Source organism: Neopelma chrysocephalum, unplaced genomic scaffold, assembly GCF_003984885.1.
Source record: "Neopelma chrysocephalum unplaced genomic scaffold, ASM398488v2 Primary Assembly neopelma1_24, whole genome shotgun sequence".
Classification (NCBI taxonomy): Eukaryota; Metazoa; Chordata; class Aves; order Passeriformes; family Pipridae; genus Neopelma; species Neopelma chrysocephalum.
Genome location: NW_020897693.1, coordinates 11,516,975 through 11,534,311, shown reverse-complemented (window position 1 = coordinate 11,534,311; position 17,337 = coordinate 11,516,975). Strand labels below are relative to the sequence as shown.

The window sequence follows — 17,337 nt, the reverse complement described above, 5'->3', positions numbered from 1 at the left end:
AAACTAGAAACACCAGTATAATCAAAATTAACAAGATACTTGCAGTGAACATATTATAGCATACTCTGTGAAGGGTGCTCCACTAGAAGCCTGCTCTGGTCAATCAGGACTTTTTCAGTCTGCCTCAGAATCAGCAGGAGTAGAGAGGCTGGTTTAAAGGATGACTTCCACTTAGTGGTACAGATGGTTTATTGGCTCAAACTGTTCCTATCTGCAGGATTAGGTGTTTCATTATGGATAAACAAAACAAAACAAACAAAAACACTAACAAAAGAACCACAGTAGTTCTTTCCTTAAAATAATAAGAAAACAATCATCTGACTGGATGAGGTTCAAGCCTATTTAAATCTGACTTTCCTATATCCAGGAATAGCTTATATTCAGCAATAATTCAGCCACATTAACGTGGCTCTGTCACAGAGAAGTGATGAAGGTATCATAATGGAAGGTATCAAAAATTTAGACCTGAAGGTAATATGCAAAGGCAGGAGGGAAGTATTGTCACATATACATATTACAATCAAACAGAAAACTATGAAGACCCATCATTACAACCAGGAACACATCCATGCTTGCATTTATCTCACATACCTAAAAAATAAAGCACAGCACAGCTACCCAAGATAAGATCCATCTTCACATAAAATGCAACAGCATGGTGAAGTCTGTTTTAAGCATTACCTAACAAACTTTATTTACACTTTTTTAGACAGAGAAGTTAACCGGTATGTGACCAGCTGCGATAAACAGAACTAAACAAATGTTATTAGTGTCGCATGAACTGGGCCATGTCTACTTCTAAAACCATTCCCATGCATCTCTACTGGCCCAAACACTGAAACTAGACAGTTGTCTCTGCTTATAGAAACCAATGCAGTATTTCTGCATCCTGGTAAAAACACTGCAAGAACTGCAAGCTGCTGAATAGTGCTGCTCTTACAGTAATTCACTGCATGCATTCAAAACAGTAACTTATATAACCTACTATATCTGAAATAAAGTTGTTATATAAGCTTGACAAAACCACTAGCAGAACACCAGCATCTCTTCCAGAGCAGTAAAAGCATCTGGACTGCAATTAATAATGGGAAGCACAGGACACAGTGTGGTTTAGTTCTATCACCTCTTTAGGCCAGAACAAGAGCAAGTGATTATATGTAACACTATGCTCAAGTGCAAAATAGTAGATTTATTTCTGTTCTTCCACTGCCTTACTGGCCCAGAAAGATCCCCCAGAGAAGTTACAGTCTAGCAGTACAAAACTGTTTAATGTTAAATTTAGGCAGAGCACAGAGAAACATAAATTTAAGACTAAGCATTGTTCCTTACCACACCTCTCCAAATGTCTGGTGAGAAAAATCAGAGTAACGTGCACTCCTTAGAGCACTCGCATCTTAAGGCTTACTACAAACATTAATCAGGAACATCCCTTCCCAAAAACTTTTAGTTAAGCAACCCCTTGAACAGATGGTCCTCAAAGAAACTTGGCCTGAAAGTGTTGTCCACAACCATGAATTTATAGGGTGGAGACAGCTAAAGGGTGAGAAATCCGTGCATGTGACCCAGCCTAGGATTCTAGTTTGTGAACTAATGAAGTTTATAGAAAAATCTGCATTATAACCAAGGCAGTTTTTAAACACTAAGAAGCATCTCAGTTAGGCTAAGACTCACTTAAATTTTGAATGCTTTGGCTATCAGTTCCAAACACCTTGCTCAGAGGACACATTTGTATGCTGAAATGTCACCATCCCCACTCAGAATGAGGATGAGGATTGAAATTCCTCACAGTTTCTCACAGGAGTGCTTTAGGAAGCTAAACTGGCTATGCAAAGCAGCTCTGCTCTACCCCTTGCTGTGCAGTCTCCCTCTGTTGGCTCCCCAACACTGATGAAACTTCTGCCAAGACATTTCCAAGTGAAAAACCTACTTCAAAAGTGACAAATGCAGCTGGTGGAAGAAGGAAAAAAGTTTTTGTGCCACGTCCACAGGCTGAAACAGCTCAAAGGGTCTGTCAATCACCAGGGCCAGTGCAGCCAAAGAAGAGGGAACACACCAGGGCAGTCAGAATCTGATTCTTCCATCTTTGCCTCAAATTGTATGATCTCAAGTCTGCTCAGGATTGCAGAGTAAAAGTTCCCCTCAATACAATAAATAACATGTGTAAGGTTGAATTTGGACAATTCAACATCAGTTCTACTATTGTCTCAACCACCTGATAACTTGCAAGGGTAAATGAGTCCTGAATTTCTACTACTACTACTACTCTGGAAATATTAAAAAAAACCAGTAATACTGACTGACTGCTTCAGCAGTAAACTTTAACTTTTTTGTTTGAACATTTAAGAAACAGCTACTGTAACTTAAAGACACAGCCTTAAGTGTAGATGTCTGAATTTTACCAGAGGTTCCTCTATAAGCTTTTATTCTATTTTGTTCACTAGTATTAGTTCAAAGAGAACATGAATTTGGATTTTTTTTTCTCAAGTTCATTTTCCTTTCCCCCTTGTGGATTAGACTTTGAAAGTTGGATGCAAATCAAATTCTGAGGCACATGAAAAATACACGGAGGTAGAAAAAAGCTACCTCAGCAATTTCTAACCAGGACACCAGTGTTCTTTCTGTATAGACAGTGCATTCATGTCTGTTATTAGCTTTCTTTTTTTCACGCAAAATCTTAGTCTTGTTAAAAAGAATACTTAAGATCATTTGCAGTTCAGAAGTGGAACCCATCAATGTCCTGCCTCCTGACACTCAGTCATATAGCTAGCTGTAGCTGCTGCCAGAACTGGAGTGGACTCTTGCACTAAAACAGCAACTTCAAAATTAAAACATGCAGTTCTTAACCTCTTGCTTGACTCTTCACTTTCATTAAAGGTTTCTGGGACCTGTTGTTCAGGTAACCTGCACTTTCATTTCAGGTTACATGAGCTGTGGACAAGATTATCTTCCTGATTTCCCTAATACTAAGGTTTACAGAACCATTGAAATAACTTTTGGCAGCTGCAAGTTCTCAAGTTCTTTTAATTTGGATATTTAGAAATGAGTCATTAAATGTAAAATTACCTGCGATTTCTGTGCTACCATATCCTGCAAAGACTGACAGAACTAATCAACCCACCCTAGATGCATACAAAGGCTAATAATCTCCTAATGACAGTATCATAAACATGCTTTGCTTTTCAAACTGGAAGTTGGAATCCCTAACACTCTGAAGAGTGTGCAGGTCCAACACTATGAAAAGAAAAGCTGAAGATATCACCTCTTTTGAACTTTAACTTAAGCAAGTTAAAATAAATGTTTTGTTTTGATGTACTCTTGGGCAAAGATTATTAACTTGACTTACCAAAGAGCTTAAGCTCCATCTATACATTTTTCTACAATCCCTTTATTTTCATGTTTATCAATACAATCCCTAGGACAAAAGTAGAAAAGTTATTCCAATGTCAAGCAAGAGAAATAAAATACAGTAGCAGCACCAGGATACAAGGGAAGTGATGCTACTTTAGCATACTCGCTTATCTAGATTTTGGGATCTGCATTTAGGAAAATGCTTTCGTGCCACATGGAATTTGCCCTAATTTACTGCTGATGTTATGGCTTCAGCTGAGCCTTTAACCAAGTAAGAACACACTACTTTTCTTCATAGAACATACTCCATATATTCAGGAACAACAGTCTATACAACAGTTTCCCCACCACTGCAGGTATTCTGAGAATGAAGGTAAGTACTTAGAAAAGAAAAATATTTTAATACATATGAAACATCAATTAAGTACTTGATGCCAAGCAGTTGGGTTAATGTATCACTCAAAGACTAAGACAACTGAATAGTGATTCAATATCCTCCACACACATTTTACCACCTTTTTTTTGTAATACAAAATGCTACAAAGTACCCTGCCCAATGTTATTTAAACAACAAGCACTAAAAAAGCATGACTAGCTTTACTTTCCTGAGAGACTCAGCTTACAAAATAAGAAAATAGTGCTTTGAATGAGAAGAGTTCTCCAAGTCTCATCCATGTAAGTTTAATGAATGCTTATGATTTTTATTTAGGTATATGCCAAAATATGTTCTAGAAAAGAAATCAGAAACCTAGCAAAATAATTAAATATCACTAGGAAGGCTTTTTGCACGTAAGTTTGAAGTGTCTATTAAGTTAATACTGCCTTTCTTTACCACTCCCCAAGCCCCTGGGTAATTTACATTTTGGAGCAAATCACTCCAGTAATCTGAGTTTTGCCATGCTGTGCTTTTACGAACTGCACACACAGCAATTACACCACGTTTTTCAGGCACAGATGCCTCTGGTGTCTCAATTAAACAGACTTTTCCCTTCACCATGGAAATCTTCTATTTTGATGGACAATACTAGAAAAATTAAGACTGCCTAACAGAATAAGCCACCTTCTTTCACGCGTAACACTAACCCTACTTTAAGGAAAAAACCTGAAGCTTCATTAAAAAATGCCAAACCTATTGTTTTCTCTATGATCTTCAAAATAATCTTTTTTAAATTCTACTTCAATGCCTCTCTCTGGAGCATAAGAGGAGTACATTTGAGGGTCTTTCAAAGTTCTTTCACAGTTGCAAGTAGGAAGTCTATCTCTGAGATTTAGCAGCATTTTTTTAATAATACTGTTTCCAAAGGGAGATTACTTAATTCTAAATTTTTACACTGAAGTGATCATCAGCTGTGCAATATCATAAGTGCATTAGTATGTACTTGCAAATAGAGTTAAAAAAGCCATTCAAGCAATATGTCATAGTTAAGGGAAACAATGTTGTTTTGGAATGACTTATTCTGACTGCCTGTTTCCTCTATCATTTCCTTCCTGCCCTTCCAAGAGGGGGCTACCACATAGTAATTCACCACAATACTTTTAGCATCCATTCCTTCCTAGAAGTTCCTTCTCTTAACTACCAATATACCTGCCAACAGTTTTCTCCTGCTGCAAGAAGAGTCTCAACTCTCAACAAGTGTTACTTTATTACCTAAGAAATACTGAACACACAATGTTAAAACTAATCCAAAGGCAAGGCTCAAAACTGTACCGACAGATTATAGTTATAGAAAACTACCCTGATACTTCTGTGTGCCCTATGCCTGCTCAAGGGATTTGAAGAATGAAGTTTCAAAGAAACTAAGCCATTTAAAATGCTGGCTCAGAACTTAAAATAGCATTTATAACAGCATTACATGATAGAGGCCTAAAGAGGAATAGCCTGCTGAGCTGACAAACTTAGAAATCAATTTATTTAAGACCTGAACTTAAGTTTTCTATTCTTTTAACTAACATTTAGGGTTCCATATAGACTTTTGTCAAGACAATCTTATTACCATTTCAAAAAGTCAAGTCACTACTGTGGCAAGTGGTACAGAAATTAAGTTAGTTTGAAACACTTGAAAGTCTAAGACAAGATTTGATGGGTGGTTTAGTAGCAATTAAAAAAAAAAGATTTTATACCCTCTCTAACTTTCTTTATTTACAACTGTCAGTTTGCTTTAAGTTTTTGGGGGATGGATTCTCTGGCCATTGCTTGCAGTTTTTCCTGCAATAAAATTGAGATCACTTTTTTATCTGCAAAAACCTACTTAACAGTAAAACACATCTACCATTTTTACTTGCCTTCTGCTGCTTAGTAATTCCACTATATAACACCATAGTTACCAATTCATGTTTCCAGAGAATATCTTCATCTTCATGCTCAACCTTCACTACCTCCAATAAGTTTTTTAAAAAAACAGACATTTAGATAACCTATAATCTTGCTTTCTCATGAGAATGAGATCAGTATCATAGATACAAATTTTCTATTACATCTATAAATAATTTTATTCTTGGCTGCATGGGGCTACAACTTCAACATGGGAGGAAACAAAGCAACCCCACTGCATTCTGATCTCCAGCCTTGTGGCTAGGACTGTAAATTAAACTTCAGAATTCTGGAGTCCAGTGTATTTCAAAGACCAGTGTATTTCAAAGAAAAACAACTATTGTACAAGTATTTAACATCACTGCTTTCCGTTATGCCCTAAAAAGCAGCATGTTTCCTGTAACAAAAAACACCTGAGGGTGTTTCCTATATTAAGATAAATAAATAAATAAACCTATGGGTTTTCCAGACTTTGAGTCTTTTTTTCACAGACACCCTCATATGTAAGAGATTCAGAATTATTCTTGCTTACCTTCAATATCCTATCTCTACAATTCTAATCTGCACAACTAAACTCCCTATTCAGTAGCCAGGGCATTAGGGATTAATTTATATTTTTAACTCACATTTTTTCAAATTATAAACTTGCAATTTTGAAGGAGAGCATCCAAGCCAGGTGTGGCTGGTACTCAGTTCTGCTATGTAAAAGTTCTTTGGGGTTTGTTCTTAAAATAAATAATACTTAAGTACAGCAGGAGAGCATAATGGAACAGATAGCCACAGGAAAAAAAAGTATGTGCCAATCTGTGACTGAAATCATATTAAGACAACTACACCTGGCACAACTACTGAGCAATTAAAGATTAATGGGTTGAGAAAGAGCAAAATGGCAATTTCAGTCCCCAATCACACATCAGAAAAATTTATAAAAGCTTTTGTGTTATAAGTGACTCCAGAAGAGAGCCTTAGCCCTTAAAGTACAGGCAAGCAGCATGAGAAGACACTTTTAGTTTTTTATGTTGACCATTAAGAAATGCACACCTCTCATTAACGTTACCTTTACCACCTCCTTTATCAAACAAATTTCATCTAAACATTGTTCAGTGAACAACTTTTTGCTATTTAAATTTGGCTTGAAGCTGTAACAAAGCATCATCAGCATCAAGTATACACAGAGAAGGATCTTTTGATCAATGCTTGGTTGTCACAGCCAAGAGGAAGAACTGACTACTTCATAGGTATCTCACTGTAACTTCTACAACTGTCCCTCACAGACAGGAAAGAACACCTAAATGCCATTACCCCTCAGAGTTGCCATGAGCAGTGACAAACTCCTCCTTCATAACCACCAGAAAGAACAGGGAAAGACCAACATGGATGATGGGAAGGAAACCCCTACGCTGTTGCAACTTCTAAGTGCACTTCCACCTGGGCTGTGTGCTGACCAATATCCACACACAGTGGATGCTGGTTTCCTATAGACAGGAGATGCTTACAACATCCTGCCACCATCACAACTTTGTTTTAGCTGTCTCTAAACTCTCCATCCTTTTCCAAGATGTTTGGTAGCAGCAGTTAAACTACTCAAATGTAACCAAGTACCTATTATTTTCTAAAAGAGTTAGCTCCCAGAGTTACTTGGATATCCGGCAAGTCCATCAAGACAGTAACAGAAAAAATAACATGAATTACTCCAGTTCAAGCCAGACCTAAAACTTCCAGCTGAGCTCTTTAGATTGGAGACTGGTCAAAGTAGTAAGCACATGCTAAGAACAAATGGAATATGGAGAGCCCTACTTCTGCATATCACAGAAAGAAAGAGTTTTTTCCACCAAGACCTTACCTATGATTTTAGCCCTAATGTAACTATTAGCAATAAAAAAACAAACAAAAAACAAACAAAAACCACAGCCAAACAAAAACACCTTCCCCGCTCCCCACCTGGTTTCCACTATACTTACACAAAAAGCAAATAGCATTGTATTTTTACCATTCCTATAAGAGATTACTCTCTTATAGAGCATATAACTACTCTGCTACAAAGATGCAAAAATCCTCTCAGTGGAGGCTGTGGCTGATACACCTTTCACAATGCCAGCAGCACTGAAGTAATATCATTTTGTAGCAAGACAAGCCTTTAGAAATGTCTATTACTCCCTTGTTTTCTGCTCTAATGCAAACGCTCAAACCAGTTACAGTACAATGAAAAAATGCAATCACACCTGTACTGGCATTGCCTACAGCACTACCTGAAGCTTTTAAATGTGCAACACCCAACTGAGGACTAGGGTCTTATGCTTGGCTCTTCTAAAGCAGCATAATGTACATTTACAGAAAGCACCTTTCTTTCTACTACTAGTTTGGGCAATGATGGGATTCACTCCCAAAAGCTACAGCAGAAGTTAAATTTGTACAACAAAATCTTGGTTTATATATTAGGACCCAGTCAGAAATCCTGTCAATGGTCACTCAAGAAGGGAACTTGCCCACTGCATAAGAGGGTCTAGAAATCACTTTTAGCAACTAACAATCTGAATGCTTTTAGTACTGGAATAGCTATATTCTAGAACATATATAATAAACTCAGAAACTACTTTGCACTAAAAAAAAAAAAAACAACTTGAAGTTTCCATCCTCCATCCCAACTATGTCTCATTACCAAACTGGAAACAACGTGGCCATTTCTCAAGCCTCACACAGAAACTGTCTGGTCATCATAAAGAGGCTCTAGAGTTTTCTTCATGTACAAAAGCATCTTTTGGCACAGCTGACAAGAGGTGACCTATGGTTTTCCAGTGCTCATTTTCTGGAAGGCCCAGTGGACACAGGACAGAGACCACTTAGGCCATGTACTCCACCTCCTTGCAGATGCACAACTCAAGACTGTGTTCATTCAAAAAGAAATAGGACAAAGTTTTAAGAATGTTACAAGGACACTACTCAACTCCCAAATCTCACTATGGGGCAATTTCTACTTGTGCATACATACATTTTTTACTCAATTCTGCCTTCTTTCATTCACATCTTTAACCAAATCCTCACTATGCATTTCACAGCTACTCAGCTGTTTTGCCAACACACCTAACAACAAATACCACCCCTCCAATAGAGTGTATTATAGCTTCACCAGTCCATACAGTTGTACAATGAGGTCCTTTTGGCATTCTTTTTCACTGCTGGCACACAACACATCACACAGATTTGTCATCGAGAATTTCCATTTTGAGAGGAAAAGATATATCCACATAACAGGATTAGGGGATGACTACATAGACTAACAGCATAAAGACAGAAAAATCAAAGGGTTAATTGAGAACTTTTTCACCCACTCCAAATCACATATACCACTTCAGAGATGGTTCTTGGCACTTTATGAAAGTTACTAAATAAACAAAGGTCATGAAGAGTCTTGTATTTCATGCTAACAGATTTTTTTTGCCAATATTGTGTGAAGAACTATTCCATAAACAGACAAGGTTATAATAGCTTATACCAAATGTCTTCCCAATCCTCTCAACTCAGTCTACCCCATTTCCTGAGAAATGTCCCAAACTAGCTCTAGAGCTACATATTATATCCAAGAGTAGAAAAACATTTTACTTTAGTTGCTTAGTAGCATATAGTTTCTAAAACAGATGCTGGCACACTGACACACTACAAAAACAATTATGCATGCTATGCAGTGCTTTCAACGTGATGTTCATATCCTCTATGTATTTTCTGCTTGATCTTTCAGGCTTGCTTCCCACCCTGAAAATATCAGGATCAAATGCGATCACTAGTTTCTGAAGTTTTTTTGCTCTCTTCCTCTAATGTAACAAAATAAGATAACACAAGCAAGATATTATTTCTCATTTACCCCTACTTGTTTTATTATTGTGAAAAGTTTTGCCAAAAACAATGGCTCCACATCTTACTTCTAGGATAACCCCATCAGACATCTGGTTTTCTAGAATCTGGATGCAAGATACTAACTTGAGATAACACACAATTCCTAAACCTGGCATCTGAGACAGAAGAGCGCACAGTAGTCTTAAGGATCACAGCTGAAGGTGCTACTACAGCAGACGAATCTAGATGGCTGACAATATGCTTAAGACATCCTACCTTACTACCACAACAAACCACTATGCTCACACCAGCACCTCTTCTGCCCAAGTTGAAAAGCCATAGTTTCCACCATAACTTCCCAAAGGCTATAAAATAACCCAGCTATCGGAGAGAAGTGAGTGTACAAGCCTCCTACCTACAAAGATGTTCTGTAAGTTCGCAGAAACACTGAAGCTAAAACCATGTCTTATTTCAACATAGTAACACAGAGTAATCTGAACTACCTGCACATTTAGGTAAATACTTCAAAGCTTTTAAAGCACTTTGACAAAACAGGACATTAATGGACAGAGAGTAGACCAGACAGTTCTTCAAAGCATTTCTCCCTTCTGACTCTTTCAATCCCATACTGGTTGGTTTTGAGCCAGCTCTCTAACATTTCATAGTACATGCATATCAAGCTTAAGCTGAGTAGAGAAGCAAAGCTGTTGAGCCATAACAATAGAGTTCACTCCCTAAACATCTGTTTGTACTAAAACTATATACATGATTCTCTGCTCTAACACTGCTAAATTCAGATTCCATATTATTAATTCACTGGAATTTTACTCAGAACGTGATCTGATTCTCTAAGTGGTATACAGGCTGTAGCATCATCTCAGATAAGTGCAACACAGAAGCATTCTGAAGGAAAAAGTCGCTTTTGGTCACTTTAGCAAGTCAATTGAAGTGAGCAGTTTGCAGGCAGTATTGTGCAGAGACAAACAAACTACTTTGTATCTTTAATTCCATGAGGGAATAACAGCTAGTTGATTTATATTCAAAAGAATCAAAAGCTGCTGCACTTTTAGCAGTTTACATACAAACCTAACTTGCTTGTAAAGAAGCTGTAATGCACTACCCTACTTAAAAGCATTCCTGTTAAACAGGTTGCTTTTCCGGAATTTCTAAACTTCAACTTTCACTTAACTCAATGTTTTCCTTAAGTTCACTGCAAACAGACCTCATCAGCAGTTCTTCTCGCCAAAACAGAGTCTCCCAGTAGTATTAGAAAACAAATTCCTTTAGTACCTCAGAAGGTGCAGGATTCAATACTGCATATGCATTCTGCTTTTCACACAGAAAGCAAATAAGTGTCATCTATGTTCAAATCATATCACAGATGGAGGAAACAAATCATTTAAGTGAACTTCAACAAGTACCTAAAAACACAAACTGTCAAGAAAAACATGCAGACTGGATACCACATTTGCATGACGTCTCATTAACGATTTACACATTGAAAGGTAATTCTGTAGTGTTATTTAACATTTGTATAATAGTCTTGCAAGCCACAGTTAGTCCATGCCTTACTACCGAAAACATAAATAACACAGAGCTAAGTAATCAGACTCTTAACAGAATGTCTATTGCACTGACAATAGACACTGCAGTTCAAATAACTGCAGCAATCTATCTGGAACACTGAAACAGGGACAATTCCCATCTTTCAGCTCTCCAGAAAAAAAAAAAATCACACAGGTATTTGTGCAACCCAAAGACACACTTCACTGTTAGAGTACATTTAGACTCAATCCACTGAAGGAGATTTCAAACCTAAGTAATACCACTAGCAGTCACACAGTCTTTCATTTCTAAGTTGTCAACATCTCACAAGGAATCCTTCCTAAAGCTATCCACCTACTCATAAGTTTTCTCCACTCTTCCACTCAGAATGCTTTTTTAAAATAGCAACACACCCATTCAAAGTATCCCACTGTTCTGACTTAAATACCGTTTATGCTGACAGAAATGATCTTTAGCCTCAATTGCATTTATGTCATATAAGAGAGAGTCATATGATGCTAGATAGACTATAACACTAATTCCCTCTTACACTTTGGAAAGTTCTTAGCAACCAGAGCAAAACAAAACCAGAAAAACTGGCAGGTCCTCGGTGAGATTTTGCCAAACGCATTGAACAGCAGTTAAAGCTCACCCAAACACTGCTACGCTACGTAAAAAATTGTAATTCAAACAAACTGCTCTGTTTAAAAAAAAAATTAGAACTCAAAGGTCCCACCAAACCCCTCCTCGGCGGAGGCCCCCGCGCAGAGGTGCTGGGGCGGGCAGGGCTCCCCCGGCTCGGCCTGGGCCTCCCGCCGCGCCCAGGCCCAGCACCGCAGCCGCGCCCCGGCCGCTCCGGGCCCGCGGGGCGTGTGCGAGAGGCCACGTACGACCGGCCCCGCGACCCCCACAGGCCCCGGCCCGGCGCCGCCCGAGTGGAGCCCGGAGCCCCCGCACGGCGCTGAGCGGGCGCCAGGCCCGCGCCGCCCCGGAGGAGCCGCCGCCGGAGCGCCGTCCCGCTGGAAGCGGCGGCGGGGAGATGTCGCCGCCGTCCCGGCCGTACCTCGGCAGCGCGTCCCCCGCCACAGGCCCCGGGTGCCTCCGCTCAGGCGGGAAAACCTCCGCTCGCTACCATCACCGACGCTCCAAGATGGCGGACATGGCGGCTCCGGCGAGCCCTCCTCTGCCTCCGCCCCGCCTGCCAATCACCGCTCCCAGAACCGCCCTCCTCCCCGGACCGCGCCTTTCTATTGGAAGCCGTGCTCAGCTCGGTCTCTCACTGGCCATCCATGAACGTCAGTCACTCGGCTACGCGGTTACAACAGGTTCGAATGCGGGCGGGGGTGGGCTCTCGTCTCCCTGTTTGCCAGTCAACGCAAGGGGCGGGAGCACCTCGATTCCCTCCTTCCCGACCTAGCAACAAGGTTACGTCACCCTGACTGATGTCCTCCTCGGCCAATAGAAAAAGCCAGTTCCTTTTAAAAATAAACGCGTTCGCCCCAATCCGGGCCCGCGGCGCTCGGAGGCCGCGGTGGGAGGGGCGGGCGCCTGCGGTGGGGCCCGTCCCGCGGCTTCGTCCGCCGCGCCCCACCATTGGCCCGTGCGCGGGGCCCCGCCCCCGGGGCGCGCGCGGGCGCCAAACTGCCTGGCAACAAGGCGGCGGCGGCGACGGCGCGCGGGGGGGCCGCGCAGGCACGGGGTGGGGGAGGTGGCTCCGGTGCCAGAGCGCCCGCCTGGGGTGCGAGAGGTGCGGGGTCGGTGCCCACCACCTCCACTTAGCGAGACTTGGCCTTTTCCGAGCTTCCATGCAGCTTCCCGTGAGGCCTCCAACGCCGCCGAAGATCCGGCAGTGTGTCTTCTATAGAGGCATAGAATCGTTAAGGTTGGAAAAGACCTTTAAGGCGATCAAGTCCAACCGTCAACTAGCACCACCAAACATGCTCACCGCTAAACCATGTTACAAAGTGCCACATCCACACGTTCTTTGAACGCTTCTAGGCGATGATGATTCTACCACTTACCTGGGCAGCCTGTTGTAATTCCTGACCACTCTTTTTCAGTGAAGAAATTTTTCCTAATATCCAGTCTAAACCTCCTTCAGCACAACTTGAGACCACTTTCTTCCGTCCTGTCACTTGTTAACTGGGAGAAGAGACCGACCCCCACCTGGCTACACCCTCCTTTCAGGCAGTTGTAGAGAGCGATAAGGTCCCCCCTGACCCTCCTTTTCTCCAGGCTGAACAACTCCAGCTCCCTCAGCCTCTCTTAAGACTTGTGCTCCAGGCCCTTCACCAGCTCCATGGCCCTTTTCTGGACTTGCTCCAGCACCTCAGTGTCTTTCTTGAAGTGAGGGGGCCGAAAACTGAACACAGGATTCAAGGTATGGCCTCACCAGGGCTGAGTACAGGGGCATGGTCACTGCCCTGGTCCTGCTGGCCATCCTGTTTCTGATATATAGAATCATAGAATATGCTGAGTTGAAAAGAACACATCAGGATCACCGAGTCCAACCCCTGGCCCTGTGGAGCACACCATAGGAATCACACTGTGTGCCTGAGAATGTTGTCCAAACGCTTCTTGAACTCAGACAAGCTTGCTGTGACCCCTTTCCTGGGGAGCCTGTTCCAGTGCCCAACCACCCTCTCTGTGAAAAACCTGAAAAGCGCTGAAAAGATAGTTTGGTGATAGGATAGTTCTTGCAGGTACCTCATGTAAAGCATATGAAAACTGAAGGGTAGTGCTGTGTTTTTTTCATATACCAAAGGAAGGGGAAAACAATACGTTTCTTTAACTTCATTATGAATCAGCAGTCTAGGATAAAGGAACCTCACTCGTGAATAATGTATCTTCACATCTTTCACATGCTCATCTGACAAAGTTAATCTCACTACGGCTGCACTTACATCTTGCTGCAAATCAATCAGCAGATCTGCTCCCATTAAACAAAGTTATTCGTATTACAAAGAGATATAAATATTGAGGATGGTGCTGCAGAAAGCAAAATCTTTTTCATCAGAGGATCAGTGAGCCAAGCTAGAAATGCGCTTAAATCTTGGTCTACAAGAGTAGGATGTTAATGGGAGCCTGTGTCTACAAAAAAAATCTTGTTTTTTGGGCAAAGTGATGATATAATTGGTAAAGCTGTGTGCTTATCTATGTCTGTGTATAAGGATTGAATTTTGCCTGCATATCAGAGGGAGTCCACATCTTCTCCTTCGCAATGGTATTCTGTTCAAGAACGTAAAAGATATAGGCTGCTTGGTGTTCCTTTAAATACAGAAAAATAGGTTAAGTTGCTTGCTTCTAAGGAAAAGGTGACTATCAGATTTACAATAGCTGCAAACAGGCTAACAGGGCCTGGCCTTTGTGCTTTGTCCAGGCAGTTACACAGCAATAACTCTTGCCAGCTGCTCAGGTGCTTGGTTTCATAATGCCCATTGCATAAAAGGCTGGCCCCAGTGTCAGCTTTGTTTTCCTAAGTCCTTCCTACCAGTTGACCAAGCTTTGGCTCCTATGCTCTCTGTAGGTATTACTGGTTCTCCCAAAGATTGAGTTACAGCATGCTTATCCTACTTAGAGCTATCCCGGCACATGTTCCCCTTCAGCAGTATATGTATGGTACATCCTTACTTCACAAAACCTCTGTGAACAGAAACCCTCCCCAAGCCATGAGCCCAGTGGGTTGCTTCCAGTAGAAGGAGATTGTTGGCTGCTAGCTCAGACACATGATCATCTTATTCTGCCTGAATAAGTTAGTGGAGCTGCAGCAATTATAGATACATGTGATCTTAATGTGTCACAAACACATGGTAAAAGCTCAGCAGCATGAAATATATTTGCTGATGCACAGAGCTACACAGTTAGGTGTAAAACCTCTTTTTTGTTTTCATTTTCACACAAGCAGATTTATTTAGTAAAATGTACCAAAAAACTTATCCTCAAAACAATCAATATGAAATGGGACATTGTTTCTTTATTCATTATTTCAGCTGGTGCTCAGTCCAGAAGGGTCTCTAGACTGTATTTATTCCACATTATTTTAGATGTCTCCCTTTTGTTTTCTTTCCTTTCACTGTGTCTGCTTTTGTGAGGGAGTTTTGTTTGTCATGCCACTTGCATGTTCTAGCAGTGAGTAACTGCACTAACTACAACAAATGGATATTTCACAATATAAAGTGTATAGAGGCAGTTCTGGTTGTGTTGTCATTGTAAATGACAGGAAAAACACTGGAAATTGTGTGCAGAGAGTTAACAGAAAAAAAAGGTTCTAAATAATGGATAAATGAGTGTATAATGTTAAATGGCATTCTCAGTACAAGCAGGTAGGTTGTTAAAAGGGTGATGAGATTATTACCTTTAGCAAGCACCAGAGGCGGTATCTGGAGAGGGGATTAATAGTTTGAGTGTAGAGCAGCTACAACAGTAAAATAGTTAACTACCTAGTATAGTTTCTGTAAACATAAAGCTTGCCTTCACAACTAAGTAGCGTTAAACTGTGTGACTGTTGACATGTCGTGTATCCTGAGCAAATGTGCCCTGATGGTAAGGGATGCATCTCAACTTAGAAGGGGCAGGATAATATTTGCACTGGCACATATCTGATTTTCAAGGATCTCATCACTGCCATCACAATTCTGGAAAGGTTTAGGACATCACAGGCCCTGTTTTTATCTTGTAGAGTTCCTGTCAATATATTTCTAAATCTTGATTTTGTGTAATTATTTTTTAAAACTACAGCTGTCCAAGTGATACTACCATTACCACATAAGTTGGTAATGCTAGGGCACTACTACCTCAAGATAGAAAGACTTCATGTCTACAAGTAGGATCTCAAAGCACTACTGAACATGAGGGGAAATGAGGTTATGTGACTTGCCTAATATCACACAGTAAGCTGAACCAGATGCAAAATAGTGAAATCCCAGTCCTTTATCCCTGGGACTTGTGTGCAAATCTGAAGACCTCCACACTATTCTTATACTTGTGATTAGACAGATCAGAAACAAAACCCTAGCCTGCTTTTGGGTGGCTGTAGTATTTTATTGCTGGCAGGGAAACTCTAACTATTAGGCATAGTCTGTACCTGAACTTGATAGTGTTTTACTAAATGGGCTCTTGCTAATATTGCAAATGTCAGTATCTTAATTTGTGATGGCTGCTGCCTGGGGCACTTCCAGAGACAGCTGTTTTTTGATAGATTCCACTAATCACTCGAGTGAGACACTTCCTCAGCATAAAGTAATATAGGCAAATAAAAAAATAATCAGCCAGCTCAGTCACCATCACTCACAATGCTGAGCATATTTCATCACTGTGCACCATTAACCCCTCAGCCAGAGCTGCTGCCTCCAGAAGCTGGTGGGGTCTGGTGGGCCCCACTGCACAGATAGCAAGGAGATCATTTGTTAGGGGTTGCTGTGACTCAGCAGCTCTGCCACACCTTCGAGAACAGGCTTGTCTTCCCAAGCAGTGGCACAGACTGCCAAGCCAGCTCATCCCATGGCTCTGCAATTGCCAGATGTGACAGCAGAGGAGGGGAGGCAGGACTGTACTCTTCCAGCAGCATTTCACCACTATCTGCTGCTGCTCTTATGTAGCCATAATGTCAGACCATGAGCACGTGGGGTGTGTTTCTGCATCAGCTCTGCCAGGACAACCATGGTCTCTCCCTACACGTCTTATCTTCCCTTTGTCCCTCCAGGGCAGGAGGGACCTATCTGAGGGACAGATAGCCAGCTTGTCAGTGCTGCTAAGGGTTATCTTCTCCCAGTTTGCCCAGCTTGCAGACTTGGATTTCCTTGCAGGCACAGGGAAGCACCAGTGCCTGCAAAGCTATGAGAGCACCTGAACACAAGTCCGGTGGTGGACATCGCCACTGCTGACATCTGGTGTTTGGTCACCTCAGGCATCAAATGAAGTCAAAGCCTATCCTGGTTGAGGTTCAGTCTCCTGAGCACTGACAAGTTACACATAGGAAACAGACATAGAAAAAGTGGGACAGTTGGGTACCTTGCACCAAAGAGTCCCCATCTGTGTTAACACTGAATGAATATTTGTAGAGTAAGCCAAGACAAAAACACCTCTGGTTTAAACATAACCCTTACAAAATCCTTTATTCCTCCTGTAGTTCAGGAAAGAATAAAGCCTTCTAAAGAATTTTAATGATTTAGTGTTTAGCCCAACATCTTATTAAAATTGTGAAAACTAAGTAGCTTTAAGAAGAGAGAAGAAGCATTTCTGAACAATGACTTCATGGTTATGCTCCTGAGGGTGAACATGGATGTTTGGCTGCACCAGACCCA

At 41.2% G+C, this 17,337-nt stretch overlaps 1 protein-coding gene across 4 annotated transcripts in view; it reads right to left on the bottom strand.

Moving 5' to 3' along the window:
* The window catches only part of PPP6R3 (protein phosphatase 6 regulatory subunit 3), a 54,931-nt gene extending 42,358 nt beyond the window's left edge, over window positions 1–12,573 (bottom strand). For 3 of the 4 annotated variants that reach the window (XM_027703644.1, XM_027703611.1, XM_027703634.1), the window contains exon 1: window positions 12,099–12,573. The gene's annotated coding sequence lies outside the window, so the exon portion shown is untranslated. The remainder of the gene's footprint in view (window positions 1–12,098) is intronic. The other variant, XM_027703652.1, reaches the window with a different exon arrangement.
* Between the last annotated feature and the right edge of the window lie 4,764 nt (window positions 12,574–17,337).